Genomic DNA, 18,157 nt, shown 5'->3' with positions numbered 1-18,157 from the left:
GTTATCAATCAGTTTGGTACAATTCAGTTTATTTATTTACAGAACGTTTGTCCCAGTTTATTTAAATCGAAGATTAATGGTATGAAATATTTCATGCTTAAAGGTACTAACATTTTAAAAACAAATATATATTTTTCAATCACAATAAGGAACTTAGTTTTTAAAAAAGCATTTTAGTATAAACGCTAGATTTAAAATTAAAAAAGCATATTAGTATAAACGCTAGATTTAAAATTAAAAAACTAAGAGAGACCCACAACGGCAAAAAACAACGAAAAGACTAACAAGTGTCTATAAAACATTTCATAAAAACTGTTTTTAAGCCTGAGCAACAAAAACACCACTATCATTTGAAGTTGATATCTGGTGCTCTGCAAGGGTGAGTAAATCTTACTCTAAGTATTATAATAGTCTTTTTCCTCATGGATAATACATATGTAGTTAAGTCTCATTAAATGATATGCATATTATTTATGAAGGTGAAAATGTTGAGCCATTGATCAACTCTATATTTTTAGCATACAATTACACAATGTATGGAAAATTTGTGCACTGTAGGTGTTCATTTTTATGCTAAGATTTCAAAATATCAACTGTTTGAGGATATGTGTTACCATAGACTACATGCAAGTATATAAAATCAATTTTCATTAACTTTGTCAGTTAGGTAAGAAACCGTGCGGTTCCGTCTATTCAAGACTCATCATTGGAGATGAACTCACTCCAGTTGGAAAACCAAATCTATAACAAAGTTGTACATCACAGGGAATTAAAATCCCAGTGTGTTTCAGATTATTGTGTTATATGAACACATAATTCAACAATAGCTCAACAGTTACCGATATTTGGAGAGTTTCTATCATTTAATGTTCTCAATGTCGCGAAAACGCTCGGTCAACAAATATGTTCGGAATATTTATGTTGTATAGAAGCTATTTCACCTGTGGTATGAGATACGGAAGCTTCATCACGAAAAGACCATTAACTATTCTGAAATTTAGAATTTTAATTAGTTTTAATGAATATGAAGAGTTTAAATTACGGGGATAACGTTTATAATAGAATATATACATTGTTTTTGAAAAATAATATATTGATGTTCTAACCATGATTGCAGTTGACAGTATGAATTAATGTCAAACTATTTATCAAACTGTTCATAATATACATAATTTATTTACATAGAATTTTTTTTTTAACCTTTTGGTTTCACAGTGTGCGGTTGCTGTTTGTATAGATAACTACAGAAACAAATTCTAACAGAATAAGTTATGTACGCATTACTAATCAGATTGGTAAACACTACTTATATATACGTCATTTGTTTTTAATTATTAAACGTGACATTCTGCAAGGTTGTCCATTAAACTGCGTATTATCTATACAATTTTCCATTGCCGAATATTGCATCAAATAAAGTTTCAGCACTTAAATACCTAATTTTAAATAAACACAGCGGGTATCTAAACATTAGTGGATTTTTCTCAAACATTATAATTTAAACGAATCTATTCAAAATCTCTATGATTGCAAGAATTAAAAAGTTTCACTTTGATTACTTAAAAAAAACAATAAATAATGATTGGGATATGGTTAGTATTATTTAATTATCAGAATTAATTGGTGTTTCAAGAGACAACTTATAGGGAAAAAATGAATTTACAGAGATGACGGATCAATCAGTCATCGTGACGCAACATCACAAAATATTATTCAAAAGACATGTATTGGTCATCATACTAGTTGTGTCAATATAATATATAATTTAAAATCGTTCAGTAAAATACACTTGGATCTCTATATTTAATTCCTTTCGAAAGGTAAACACTTTAAATGTAAATCATAATATTAAATTCACTGATTGTTGTCCAGTGACTTTTGATACGTCAACACTCAAAATATCAAATTCTTTTTTTTTTATACAGAGCTAAACAGCCACGATTAGTCGTAACAGTAAAACGTATTTTCTATATCAAAACATTGTTTTGAATCTGAGAGATACTAGTGTAAAATATATTGTTTGAACAGCAAAACAAGTTATTTGGAGTCATTAGAGGTCATTAACTGGAAAATTCAACTATTGGATCGTAGAAGTGGGTTTATGTGCTTCCGCTATTCAAAAACACACGGGAAATCACAAAAGTCAATACTTTGCTATTTTCTTCCAGAATGTTTCTCCAATTTATAATACGTCATTGTGGTTTTATGATACATGTTTTCTTCTTCATATTAAATATATGATAATGACGTGTAATGATGGAAATTAATATAGAGGTGATACTATCAAATAATTGATTTATTAGTTATTTTTTTGAAATATATGATTTATGTATTGCTATTATATAAATGTCAAAGAAGAGAAATATACGTAGTTTCTACTGTCAGTGCTTGAACCTCTACTGGTTACGAGAATAGCGAGAATTTTCTATACATTGAAAGTAAAAAATGTTATATAATACATACAACTCATAACTAGCAGGAATTGCAAAATATTTGACAGTGCATAAGACATCACTTATAACTTACATAAATAGAAATACCACACAAAACTAAAACAACATCAAACCACACATAGTAAGAAAGGTATTTTTTAATGTTCAGGGACAACATGAGGTTAAATCAGCCTCACGTATGCACATCTATTCAACATGTTTCAACTGTAAAACATGCAAATATAAAACATACAAAGGTAAAACATGCACATGTGGTTTCAAAATGCCCTTATCGTCATTTATGCAATCATTTTAGTTTTGAGTTGCTAATTCTAGGTTTATCCAAATGATGATTGTTTTTAATTTATCTATGTGAATTCATAAACAAACAACTCAGCTTACCCGACATTGTTGCATCATTAAGTTTGTTCATTTAACAACTCTTATGGTCTGTTATAATTATAGAAGGCGAAAGATATCAGAGGGACAATCAAACTCATAGAAGAAAAATAAACTGATAACGCCATGGCTAAAAAAGATAAAACAAAACCAGACAAATAAGATTACACAAGACGCAACAAACAAAACTGAAGACTAAGCAACACAAACCCCACAAAAAAATAGGGGTGTTCTCGGGTGCTCTGGGAGTGTATGCAGATTTTGCTTCACATGTTGCACCCGTCGTGTTGCTCATGTTATTACAAACCCGGTAAATGGTCTTATCATTGAGGTCACATTCGTGAATAGGGAAAGGGGTTCCAGTAACTACATATTCATATCAGATATCATTTGTGAAACATATATTCTATAAAGATCAACCAACTCCTTATGGCTTCCGTTGGAGACTTTTAGTTTAATAGATTCCTTGTGAGCTGCAATTCTCTATCAAGAAAATCATGACAGGAAAAACAAGCCCGGGAATATCGTATCAATTGGGAGGTATGTAAGCAGGATAAACCCCCCTATTCCATTATCAAATTTCAGGGTATATGAAGTGATTGAACGTTGTTCACTTATAGAACTGCACACCTGACCTATACTTTGCTTCTGTTTAAATAGCGTTCAAAATGAAGCATCGACCAAGTAAACAAAGATATGGCAAGTCATAAAGAATTTGAAATTTATTTTCATAGACATAACATTATGCTATTTTCATAATTTTCATACTTTTAAAAAAAAAACATGTATATATTAGAGTAATATGGCGAACAATCAAACATGATGTACTGGTCTACATGCAAGAAATGTTGAAAAACTCCTATTAATCTAAATAATCTTCCTTAATAGTTTTCTGACTTCCTTATCGTTTACCTAATTTTAAGGGGTTTACAATTTGTTTACTGTAATAACAATTTAAATTTCTGGTAAAACAGAAATATATTTTATAATATTTAATGAAAATGTAAACCGTCATTAATATCGTGTGTAAAGTTACAGCATAAGCATATGTTAAGTTTTGTAAATGTAACCTCCCAGATTTCATGATTTCAAGTCTTTAAGTAATCATGATGAAAGTATTTTTAATTGTCGTGATGTGTGTTACCGTAAATTGACACTTAAGTATTGAAATGGCTTTAGGACCTATAGATTTAATTTTTATCAACATGTTTATTTTCCTGTTTGTCTTGTCTCAATCGCTGAACGTGTTCTAAAGTGTCGCCGTCAATTAGCAACCGGTTGATATTATTGTGACATATGTCAAGCACAATTTCCGTCTAGATTAGGTTTGTAGAATTTTGGGAGACTTCTGGGTTTTTTTTCTACTTCTGCATTGCTACCAATTATATATTATTTATAATGTTGTCATTTCGCTGATAATCATTTACCAAAAAAATAATCAGGTAAAAATGATCAAATGTTTGAAGGCGATAGTAGAATACATTATAAAATCAACTACTTATATTAATATTTTTTATTTAAATAAGTTGACCTAATTAGTTTTCATTAACTTTACTTAAGACCCTCATAATGTACATATACAGTATGATATACTTCATACAAATAAACAATAAAATAAACAAGCAGTATATATATATATGTCCATAGGTTAATATCATGCATAATGTTCATGTTGATTAACAATCTAATTATAAATGGTTTAACGTAGAAAATTGAAACATTTAAATTTGAACTATGATTTGAAAAAACATAGTGATGTAAATAAGTTTCATGTTTGTTAGTATATATTTTCCAATTGCAGCCGTGAAACCAACACATGTTTCATCAATTCACCATTAACGCACAGAGTTAAGACAAAACCAACTGAATGTTTATTAACATATACTGTAAATCAACTAATCTTTCGAGAACGAGTTATGTTCGCGACTTCGGCGAGTGGACAAAATAACGAGAATATAAATACTAATCCAGGACAGGAGATTTTAATTTTCCTGACATAAACTGGGAAACCTGGTCTGCTAAAGAATATAAGTACCATTTTTTAAAATGTATACATGACTGTCATTATCAACAGAACGGTAGATAAACCAACACGATATCGTATTAACCGAAAACCATCATTATCGCTATTTTATAAAAAATGTCCCTTGATCTTACTGTCTGATAATATTTTCTTTCTCAGCAGAGTCGAATGATATGAAAACGAAATCGAGAGATAAGAAAATTATCGCTAGAAACTAAGGGAGCACGTGGCGTTGCTTATGAAATTGACATGAAATTGACAACGTCGGCACAGGTAAAATAGCGATAAACAGATTATCATTAGTCATCTCAACTCGATATGATATGATCAACCATAATTTATAATTACTTGATTTTGTATTAGTAGATTATAAGAACGTGAGATTGTATCGAATTATAATTCGTACTCACAAGAATATATATCGTGTCGTATTAGAATAATAATTGGTATAAATTTCAATATCACCACTATCAACCAAGAACCAAGAGAACAACCACATAATACTGTCTTCACTTATGAGCAAAATGAATATAGAATATATAAAAGGCCCCGGAAATTGCACGATATAACAATGAGCACATAACATTAAATAAAAGACAATAATGACAGAGATAAATAAATAAGACAACCATTGAATTACAGGCAATGGACATGGGAAATATTGAAGGGTAACACATGTTAATTAACAATAGTCTTTCGTCCTAACCTGATATATATCTATCGCATTCATACGTTTTGGTTTTTAATTTGAAATTTAAAAAATGCTGAAGAAATAATTAAAATATATTTCTGATCAATCAATTATGTTGGGATAGTAAAAAAGTTAGTAACATGACATTTTTCTAAATGTAACTCATTTGACCTTATTAGGTTTTAATCATTACTTTGACGTTCATATGAACGCAAATAATGTTTCGAAATGCAGTTGACTTTTATTGTTAATTCTTGCATATCGATTTCAAATTACTTTCACAAATATGAAATAAATTTGTCAAACTAAAAGTATTGCGTAAGGAAGTCTTTTATATAATGAATTATAAACATTTGATATATCGACTTTTTCAGTTATCAATATAATTTTATATTGATAAACGAATTTGATGAATTCATCTTTTATGACGAAGTATTGACTTGTTTGGCCTTATAAATATTTTGATATGAGCGTCACTGGTGAGTCTTGTGTAGACGAAACGCGCGTCTAGCGTACTTAATTATAATCCTGGTGCCTTTGATAACCATACTTGTCAAGTTTTTGCAGGCAATCGAAAGTATAATTGTTAACTGTGTCAAATTATTTAACTATGACCCGAAACTTCCTTCAACGTTTTGCACTTGAAATTCAACTTCGGATTGTTTCAGAGGATTAAGTCCAGGTTTTGCGGTCATAAAACTTTTAAACAAGTTATGGTACACAGAATCTGAAAATTACCAATCAAGATACTGCATTTTATGTTTCGAGCAAACATTGTGTATTCTGATTACTGCGTAAAGTTTTATGAAGAGAAATTAGCATAACATTCAGGCTCTAAGCTGTGCGATGATGCCGATCACACTTGAACACTTTTTTGATTTCGATTGGTACAAGAAGAAGAGCAAGGATTTGAAATGTGGCATAAAAAAGGTGCAGGACATGGAAAACTAAACGAACTTACGCAGATTCTTCAAGAATGAAATTAATGGACTTCAGTACCTTTTATTGTCATGTCTGATTACACAAGTTTTTAGATTTCTAAATAGCAGGCAAATGTTTTCAATATGTTGTAAGAATGAAACATATCTAAATCGCAATTCCTTCTTCTTAAAAACTCAAGCCAGTTTAACCTGCACATGTTAATCTGACAGAAATGAGTTGGGTGTCTCCTGTTCTTAATAAGAAATCATTTTGCGTTTTATTTTTCAACAAAAACGTAGATTCTACACTTTTTTTTTAGAAATGCTGTTGTTTGCATCAACTATCCGCATAAATTATGTCGACGGATGAGTACTGGTGTTCAAATCTCGTAAATCGAAATATTGAATGAATTACGAGACCAACAAAAGGTCGCATAAACTTCATGAACCAGGAATTGGGTTTTAGGGAATCTTATATTTTTTTTAGTATATTGTACCAATACATGTCTATCTTATTTTTCAGTAGAAGGATTCTTGTTGATTCGTAAACAAGTCATGTTTCCATAAGGAATATGACGGATGGACACTAAAGGTTGATTATCTAAAATAGATTCAAAAGGAGCACATCATGTCAAAAATAGACTATAACGTAATTGATAGTGATTGAACCTATAATTTGGTTATTTGTATTTTAAAGGAGAAAGTGTATGAAGTCATTTGATCTACTGTTGTTACATTAAAGAGTATGCGCTTGGTCCAAGTAGTATTGGTCAATGATCAAAACGCATACAATAGAATCATCTGCTAGCAGTTGCAAATCTTATGTCTATTTTAATTTCATTAACCAAAATACATATCGCAATACGAACTATTGCTTATGCACGTCACTCGCACTAAGGTATTACCGCTGGCATGTGACTCAAATTTGCATAAAATGTATATCATGCATAATATTCTTGTTAATTAACAAACTATCGCTACGTGACTTGACGGAAATATTTGAAATATTTCGATCTGAATAAACATAAGTATGTAGATGTTTTATGTTTGTTGGTAAACTTATTCCATAGAATTTTCAAACTGCATGCGAAAGATGTTTTTATAATTCACGGTACGAGCAAAGAAAACAACAGCTGCAAATTATCTGTAATATTAATCAAGGAATAGTGTTATCATGATTCGAATTTTCTTCAACCTTACAGATTCGTCCCAGAATAATTCGCATGATGCTTCAAATCTTTAGTTCATTACAATTTCTGATAAAACCTGCATATTGTAAAATGAACCACGGCTCGTGCATGTCACTTGCACTAAAAAGGACATCTAATCAAATATATATGTCCTTTTCAAACAGAGGTGCCCAGGTGCCAGACGAGTTTTTTTTTAATATATACATGCACTGAGTACACTAATGTGCATTGAGACTATACATATATTAAGAGAAATGTCGTCTAATGTGTTCAATTTATACATATATGAAAGGAAGTCTCGTCTAGCACATGGGTTGAAACGGAAGTATTTTCAGAATGTATATATCATAGTATAGCGTTTGTTGGTCGCTCTAGCTAGAAATTGACAAGGGTTTGAGATGCAAGACATTGCTAATTGTTTATGTTTCTTTCATTATTATTAGGACGAAGAGATGATCTTAGCTTTCAAGTTTTTAATTGGCTATTTCATGCAGCAACTTTTCCAGCAAAGCCAACATATAACTTGATACGATATTCCAGAACTTGTGTATCCTATCATGGTTTCATTGTATGAGGTTAAGATAAAGTTGTCCTTAGAAACGTTTTACGTACGACCTCAAAAGTTGGTTGACCTGTCTGGAATATATGTTCCAGTTGTATGTGGAGTTCTTGTTTTTCAATCTCTAGTTTTCCATGCTGTGTAAACTTTTGTTCGCCTTATGGTCGTTTCCGACATTTGCAATGGCAATGCAACTTCTTTTTCGACTTATGAATTTGAAGATTGTTATAAATTCGTTTGCCTCTATTAATAAGATGGCTGCTTATAAGTAGCTATTGAACAATGGGTTCTCATTGGTTAAAATTGAGTCGTCTCTTTGAAAGTTTTACACACAACATTATGTTTTAGTTGAACTTTATGATTTGTAAACACTATTCCGTCCTCTTTTCTTTGGTTGTGACCTTCAGAGTTATACTAATCGCCGAGTTTGTACTATATAAACAAAGTTTACGGTTGTCTCCTGTGATTTCACACAAAAGTGCTGTGTTTTTTAGACTATTGTTCGTCTTTTTTGTCGTTTTCTACTTTTGCTATGTCATTGTCAATTCTTTTTCCATTTATGAGTCTGAATATTGCTTTGGTATCATCTGTACTAGTTTATGGCTTACAAGGCAGCTATTGAATCATTGCAATTTGGTTCTTATTAGTAAAAATGGGGATATCTCTTCGAAGTTCGAAGTCTCAACAACATTAAGTAACAAGTGTATTTGGAATGCATCCTATTGATCTGAAAATTAAGGATACAACAGTTGAACGCATCGAAGTTTGCAGAGTAAATAAAAATAGAAGCTCGAATTATACCGACAGATTGGAAATATAAAATGTTACAACTACATGCAAACAGGACAAGGATTAAAGGCTAAACAAATATTGACCTATTTCACTGACATGTAACTTAACTTATTTCATTCATATAGAAATTAGCATCAAATAACAATAATAGCATACACACAGACCTTACTTATCATAAGTGACTTTTGGCAAAGCCTTTGACAAGGTCCTTTGTCTTCGATCATTAAACACATTTCATGTCTATATACCATACAATCACGACTACAATGATTCTCCTTAACCAAAAACTTACACTGTTTTTTTCAGCTGAATATGGGCATAGCACTACAAACAAATATAAAACGATCAAATTTATAATGAATATCATAGCTATTGAACCATTGGTTCTTATTAGTAAAGATGGGGCCATCTCTTTGAAGTTTTATATCACATATATGTTTCATCGTCGTTGTCGCAATAATATTGTCCTCTTTTTCTCGATTAACAATTCATGGAATACGAATTACCATTTGTGATGATCAAAACAAATGGTTTCGTTAGTTGAGCAGGATCTGATTATCCTTGCGAGTAATCTGATGTTTCGTCCGATATTCAATGGACTTCATTTTACTAATTACTAGTATTCATATTTCATTGTAGTTTGGTGCAGACTTTTTCTCTTTGTGTTTTCGTTTATTTTACTGTATGTTCTTTTTGTCTCGACTTTATACTTTATATTTTCACTATGATATCACACGTCTCGACGACAATAAGTAACACGTGTATTTAGAAAGCATCCAATTGATATAAAAAGAATATAGGATACAACAGTTGAACGCATCGAAGTTTGCAGAGTTGTCTCTAGCTCAAGATATAAGTTTAGCAACATGCAGACTTTTTATACGTTCAGGTATTTCACATCCATTTTTTTTTTGGAAATATTCTTTATAAAGCACAAAGGTGTCAGTATTCACCTCAGAAACTTACAAAACCTTTGAATAGACTTATAAAGAAGGGATATGATTACGATACTGTTGTCAAGTCATTAAAGATTGCATATTTTGGCGTTAATATTGAGTCACTGATAAGGTCTTTGCGTCGGAACTAAACACATTTATTCTAAAAACAGTTGTTGGCATGACACGGGTTATGTTCTTCTCATATATGTTATGATGGTATGATACTAAACCCCTAACGGGAAGGATTGTGCCTGATGTTCATATGATGAAATCATAATATTTTAGTCAGTTTAATTTAAGTCTGGAGCTGGTATGTCAGTTAACTGCTAGTAGTCTGTTGTTATTTATATATTATTGTCATTTTGTTTATTTTCTTTGGTTACATCTTTTGACATCAGACTCGGACTTCTCTTGAACTGAATTTTAATGTGCGTATTGTTATGCGTTTACTTTTCTACATTGGTTAGAGGTATAGGGGAGGGTTGAGATCTCACAAACAAGTTTAACCCCGCCGCATTTTTGCGCCTGTCCCAAGTCAGGAGCCTCTGGCCTTTGTTAGTCTTGTATTATTTTAATTTTAGTTTTTTGTGTACAATTTGGAAATTAGTATGACGTCCATTATCACTGAACTAGTATATATTTGTTTAGGGGCCAGCTGAAGGACTTTCTCGCTACATTAAAGACCTGTTGGTGACCTTCTGCTGTTGTTTTTTATTTGGTCGGGTTGTTGTCTCTTTGACACATTCCCCATTTCCATTCTCAATTTTATTAGCATTTGCTGTCTTCAAGGGACTTTGTAGATGTTCCCACAGGTATCATGATTTGCAGACGCAATCAAGGAGGCAATATAAGAACATGATTTAAAAGAAACAGTCCTCAAAACACAACGTGTAAAACTTTAGCATGCATAAACACGGACCTATCCAAACAAGGTATCCTAATAAAAAGCATGTCTTGTTCCACTAGGTGCACTCGTCATAATATTCATTAGAAGTCAAATGATGATGACTCGTATTCGATGATATCAAAAAATCAAGAAATAAGGACGGATTGTGAATTCTACAAGCTGAAAAGATCAAAGTTGACTTGAAGATTCTGGTATCCCATAGCGATCAAACAAATGATGATTGTATCCTTGAAAATATCGAAGGGATGCGTTATCATTTACCCATTCCTCAGAAACTCTTGGTTATACAGACTATCTTGTAAGGTGCAACCCTCAATTATAGAAAACCTTATTGATAGCATTACCTCTATAGTATCGTTTATGATATTGTTCTTTTATATGTTATTATGATATATTTTTATTATAAATTACTATACATTGAACCACAAACGTCAAAATCATTCAATCGCGTAGTGGAATAAACTATTTTTGGATTCTAATAAATTCTATATATATAACTTTTGGACTAGTTTAAATCTCGGGTCTATTTCTGAAATTTATTCTTACATACTTTTGAAATTTTAACCCTGTATGCTAACATTGCCTATGTAAATTTTAAAATTGTTTGTATGTACATCGAACAACAAATTTATGTGACGTATAAAAAAAGTTCTGACGTCAGACACTCAAATCGATCAATGTGTTCGTAGATAGTAGATGTTTTTTGTGTTCTGCTAAATTGTTCCTTTTAAAATTGTTATACGATGATGACTGATGTACCCATATTTTGACTTTTCTATTTATTGTGGTTGTTTATTTAACGCATCAATGTAAATATAACGGAATTTGAAGAGACTGTCATTAAAGTGAGATGGTTAGCGCTATAGAACCAGGTTTAATCCACCATTTTTTACATTTGAAAATGCCTGTACCAAGTCAGGAATATGACAGTTCTTGTCCATTCGTTTTTGAGGGGTTTTGTTATTTGATTTTGCCATGTGATTATGGATTTTCCGAATTGATTTTCTTTAAGTTCAGTATTTTTGTGATTTTACTTTTTAAACCGGGAGAGACGAAAATAAAAATGATTTCCAAGCGCTAAAGGAACTATTCTAAACGGAAATAAAAAGTTTTTAAGTAGGAATTTGTAATCATCTTAGAAATAATGAAAAAAAAGTCTCAATTTACTTGCAATATCAATTTCTACATTTATTTCAGTGTATAAATAAAAGCATCAGTGGTATACCGCTGTTCAAAAGTCATAAATCGATTGAGAGAAACAAATCCGGGCTACAAACTTAAACCGAGGGAAACACATTAATTATAAGAGGAAAACAACGAAACAACAGAAACACTGAGGTGTAACAAAATACAAACGACAATGCAACACACACAGACACTAACTATGTGATTATAACTGTCAATTCCCCGTACCGGACATTTGAAGAAAACATGTTGGGTTGAACCTTGTTTTGTGGCTTTAACACTGTTTGTGGTATCTGTTATTTTAAGTTTACGAGACGCATGAAATTAACTTATTCACTAAACTTTTAATTATTCAGTGAGGGGACATCACCTAGACAGCGGAATGTGAAATAAAGGGATATTAAAGCCTGAATTTTTTTTTATTCTTAGATTATAAATCTCCTAAAAACGGAAAGAGGTACCTATGGCAATTTCGAAGTTTTATGCATATGCAAGAGTTTCTTGAGAAAAAAAAATAAGATGATAAGTATGGTTAATTTGGCATTGATACATGTATGTCTAAATGAATTTGAAAAAATTATAAAATTTAAGGTAATGAACCGACAAGAGTTCACGTATAACTATTTATTACTTATTATATATACATACAACATTAAAAATTCAAAGAAGGGTGACTGCCTTCACTGAGTCACTTAAATAATGACTGATTTATGAAATGTCAGAATATATTGAATAATGGCAGATTAGTCAATCCATCTTGTATGGGAGAAGATTTATATAAGTTTTACTATTGTCCAATACCTTTGTTTAAATGTAGTTTGATGGTTTTGAAATAGGTTTGGGAAGTTAGATTAATTCCAAATATATATTTAATAAATTGGTAATATCAATATCAGATAGGTATCCAGAATACTCCATAGCAAAAATGTTTCTTAGGCGATTGAATGAATGAATGAATTTTATTTGCGAAAGCATATAGAACATGCTATGGCAATACATAATATGATATACAAAATGTGACAAAAGACTGGTAACAGAGAACAATACAATAATAACATACATGTTGCAGCTAACCAATAATATCAGATCTAGCTTTCCATGCACTCTTCAAATAGTACAGAGCTTAATTGTTAGAGATCTAGAATTAGCTTTCAACAAACAAGATACCCACAAAACACAAAAACGTTCAGGAAATGTTCCAAGAACGTTTCTGTTTCGTTGTGAGAACGTTGTGATTTAACATTGTTGGAACGTAAAAGTGTGGACTACCAGTTACGTTGTAAGAACGTTATGATATAACGTTATGGAAAACCAACCTGGAACCTAAATAGAACCTTGTGTAACCAAACTGGAACCTTGATAGAACCTTGTGTAACCAAACTAGAACCTTGATTTAACCTTGTATAATCAATCTGGAACCTTTATAGAACCTTGTGTTACCAAGCTGGATCCCAAATTAAGCCTAGTCCCAAATTTGTATGTTGGCACAACAATGGCCCAACGTATCTACATTCATTGGACCAACGTTGTTTTTCTCTCTATCTTCCTGAACATGCATGAACATTTTGCCAATGGACGTTTTAGCAAATAACAATCAATTCATCTTTCTCTCCAGGAATTTGTACCCATATTTGAATGAATTAAATCAACACATCCATGTTACCTATTTTTCTTAAATAATTAATACAAAAATATGAATACCAATACATAATTTATTTAATCTAGACAAGGAGCAAATTCTTAAAACTTGAATTTTATGTAAATACACGTTGCAACATCAGATCTAGAATGAAAATTATAAAGTGTATTCATGATGTTTCATTTCTGTCAATGTAATTCACCGTGGCTTCATCAGGTTCATACAGTTATTTCCTAGTTCTGTAATTTCACTTCACCATGTTCATACAATTACTTCCTAGTTCTCTAATTCACTTCATCGGATTCGTACAATTCTTTCCTAGTTCTGTAATTTCACTTCATCAGGTTCATACAGTTATTTACTAGTTATATAATTCACTTCATCAGGTTCATACCGTTATATCCTAGTTCTGTAATTTCACTTCATCAGGTTCATACAGTTGTTTCCTAATTCTGTAATTTCACTTCATCAGGTTCATACAGTGATTTCCTAGATTTGTAATTTCACTTCATTAGGTTCATACAGCTATTTCCTAGTTCTGTAATTTCACTTCATTCGGTACATGCAATTGTTTCCTTGTTTTGTAATTCACTTCATCATGTTCATACACTTACTTCCTAGTTCTGTAATTTCACTTCATTAGGTTTATACAGTTATTTCATAGTTTTGTAATCTAGCATGGGTTGTATTCACAAGAGTGTTCCTTTTGTTTTCTGCTACACTTTGAAATTCTTTTGGCACTTATTCTGAATCCGTCTTTTGTTTAATTCTAATCCAGTGTAGCAAATCTTCATAAAAATTATTTCACTGTAATAAAGAAATGAACAAATGAGTACTCAATGTATACGTATTTTGAAAATAATAAATCTTAAAAGACTCTTGTTTAAAACTAGACTATAAAAGGCGATGCCATATGCATAGGGATAAGGCACTAGTACCACATCTTCCAACATTCATTTAAATTATTAGACTTCACTGTGCTAGCTTAGTTTAGCCGGTAAGTTGAGGGTAGATATGAATACAGGAAACAGAACCATTTAAAAAAATGTTCTAACTAAATAAACAATTCTAGTGAAAAAAATATGAAGTCAAATCTAAATACAACAGCGTTATCGGTATTATAATATTTAACATTTCAATTATGCCTATATATTTTCAATCTTCGAATCCGATGTGGCATTAAGGATTGCTACTATGTTACTAACTTAAAGTATTTATTGTGCATTTCGTCCAATTCTTTTAAATTTGTATGAACTAAAAATAATTAAACAACATTCTGAAACAGTATGTAACAAGGAAAATTCGAAAATACACTTATCTATTGATAAGGGTTATAAATGCATCATTTGTCATTCATAATCATATACGTATATAAGAATTTTTAAAGTAACAATCAACTTACATGTTTCTTTCTCTTTAGATGATGCAATTTTCTTTCTCTTTTGTTTTCTTTGTTATCACTGCTTTCTTACAAATACACGACAGGAAATAGTCTCAAAAGTGACTATCCCATTACACTTAGATTTCCTATAACCTTAATTACCATAGCAACTATCTTTGAAGTTTGCCTAACATCTGGTCAACATCAATCTTTAGGTCAACCTTATCAGAATATGCTTGATTAACATAATGGCTGTATCAAATATCCTTCTGTATATAATTGATAATCATGTTTCACAAATTAAAGTGGGATGAAAAAAGTTATAATAATGAATGAGAATAATGAATTTTAATTTTTAATAGAGCAATCTATATGTTGAAGAAATAAAAAAATATTTTGTTCTTAATACAGTGTTGGTTTTTTTGAATTTTAAAAACTCTCAGCATTGACTTTCTGAAGCAAAATAAAGGTTTTATTAACATGCAAGACGGCAAACATTTTACTTGCATTTTTTCTAATAATTTGAATATTTATTTTTTTTGGAAAGATCTTTTTTTCAAAAAATTTAGGAACATTATTCGAACGTTTTAAGAATGTTAGTAAAGTAACGTTAAAAAATTAACTAATATTAAACGTTTCTACAACGTATTACTTGTAACATAACCAAACTGAAACGTCCACACAACGTGAAAACAAAACGTTCCAAGAACGTTGAATTGTAACGTTTCATTTTAACGTTCTCACAACGTTCGTGTAACGTTAAGGTCCGAAATAACCTTACAGGAACCAATCCACAACGTTCTTTAAACGTTATGTGTTTAGTGGGTAGTTTAAAAATAGTAGACCATGAACAATAATAGCGTGGCAAAAACAATATTATAATTGCCCTATATGCTGGATATACCAATACAAAATGGAAATCATTCTCAACACATTGCATATTACAACATACACAAAGACGCATTTCTCTTGGTATATCAGAGAAGCGACCAACTTCAACTTTAGGTTTCAATATACCACTTCGTAGTTTTGTAAGAATGTTACTATTATTAATGTAGCCAAAATAATTTTCAATACAAAAATCAAACGTTGTACTACTATACACACTTAATTTCTCACAGTCAAATATATCTGCTGACCATTGGTCCAATTAACATCAGTGAGGGGAATCAAAAGAGCTTACAGAAGAAACAAATCAAAACTCACTCTGATCTTCAAAACATAACTAGTAACTTGAATAACACCCACAGATTGGAAACATAAAAATGTTGCAACTACATCCAAAAAGGACGAAAATTAGAAGCTGAAAAAATTTCGACATATTTCGAACTGATGAGCCACATCATCACCAAACATATTCGTCATCGATTATTATACAAATTGCATATCTATGATGTACAAATCAAAACACTGCATGGGTTCAGACTTCCTTACTGTGGAGAGTAATCTTACATGGTCTAAGTCTCATCAGATGTACCACTAACTTAACGGTATAGTGTCGGTTCAATCTTATTTTTATAGTTTATAATATGATACCAGAATATCTGACATCAAGTTATAAACACACACAGTTTACTGATCATAGTATGATCAAAAATGTCGCTGACTCCCTGTAGTCTGATTAAGATGATGCAGCCAATGCAAGTACATAAGATATTACTGGTTAATGGATTGCCATCCAAAAAAGCAGAGTTCGTTTCCGGCTTTTCTTTTCTTTGATAAAATAGATAGAAAAATAAGGGCAACAGTAGTATACCGCTGTTCGAAACTCATAAATCGATAGAAAAAATCCGGGTTACAAACCAAAACTGAGGAAAACGCATCAAATATAAGAGGAGAACAACGACACAACAGAAACACAACATTAAAATGTAACACACACAGAAACGAACTAAGCATTATACAAAATCTGATGAGAATAACAAATATAACATCATAACTAAATACATTAATTTAGAATAGATAAGAACCGTGACATGTCTTATAGCAATGCGAATTCACACTCAAATATAAGAGGAATCAAACAACACGACATTAAAATGTAACACACACAGAAACGAACTGTAATATAACAATGGTCATTTTCCTGACTTGAACCGGACATTTTGTTCAAACACATATAGAAACCATACACACATGACTACGTTCTCCTTATTCAAAAGCTTGATTTCTTTTCCAGCTGAATTTAATCATAACACTACAATTAAACATAAAACTGTAAACACATATAAAACATCACAGCTAATGGCAACAATAACTAGGTTTTCTAAGATTAACTTTTAAAACATCACAGCTAATGGCAACAATGACTAGGTTTCCTACGATTAACTTTTAAAACATCACAGCTAATGGCAACAATGACTAGGTTTCCTAAGATTAACTTTTAAAACATCACAGCTAATGGCAACAATGACTAGGTTTCAAAAGATTCAACTTTTAAAACATCAAGCCAAAACATCAACAGCCAAGTTATACTTGTTCTGCCAAAACTGGGGAATTCATGTTTAGTTTACGGACCTCATTCTACAAAGAAAAAAATGACATTATCAAAAGATGAGCTACCAGATGGTTCTGCAATTGATACCACCACATCGGTAGCGCATTGATCAGAATGACTAACCCTAACCCTAACCCTTACCCTCACACTTTCAACCAAACGGCATTACGTTAAATCGGAAAATGTCAAAACTAGTTTATGTTCTTCAAGATTGTCACACTGTTTATTCTATATTGTAGAAAAGAGGGGCGAAAGATACCGGAGAGACATCCAAACTCATAGATCGAAAATAAACCAAGGATTTGTATAGTTAGAGTATAGTCTAACTATTCAAATCCTTGAATAAACTAACAACGCAATGGTTAAAAGAAAAAGACACAACATAGAAAACTAAAGAATAACATCTGATATGGAATACGATTTTTTCCCGTATGTACAATAATTCAAAGAAACTTATAAATACCGCACGGTTAACATTATATACAGGCTTATCCCAAGATATGTTTGTAATAATTCAATAGAATTTTCTTCTCATAATGATTCTAGATGTATACAGTATCGCACAGTGTGCTTTATTTTGTTATTCATTTGATTGCAGTCGATA

Source organism: Mytilus trossulus, chromosome 9 (assembly GCF_036588685.1).
Source record: "Mytilus trossulus isolate FHL-02 chromosome 9, PNRI_Mtr1.1.1.hap1, whole genome shotgun sequence".
Lineage (NCBI taxonomy): Eukaryota > Metazoa > Mollusca > Bivalvia > Mytilida > Mytilidae > Mytilus > Mytilus trossulus.
Note: the sequence above shows the minus strand (reverse complement) of the source record.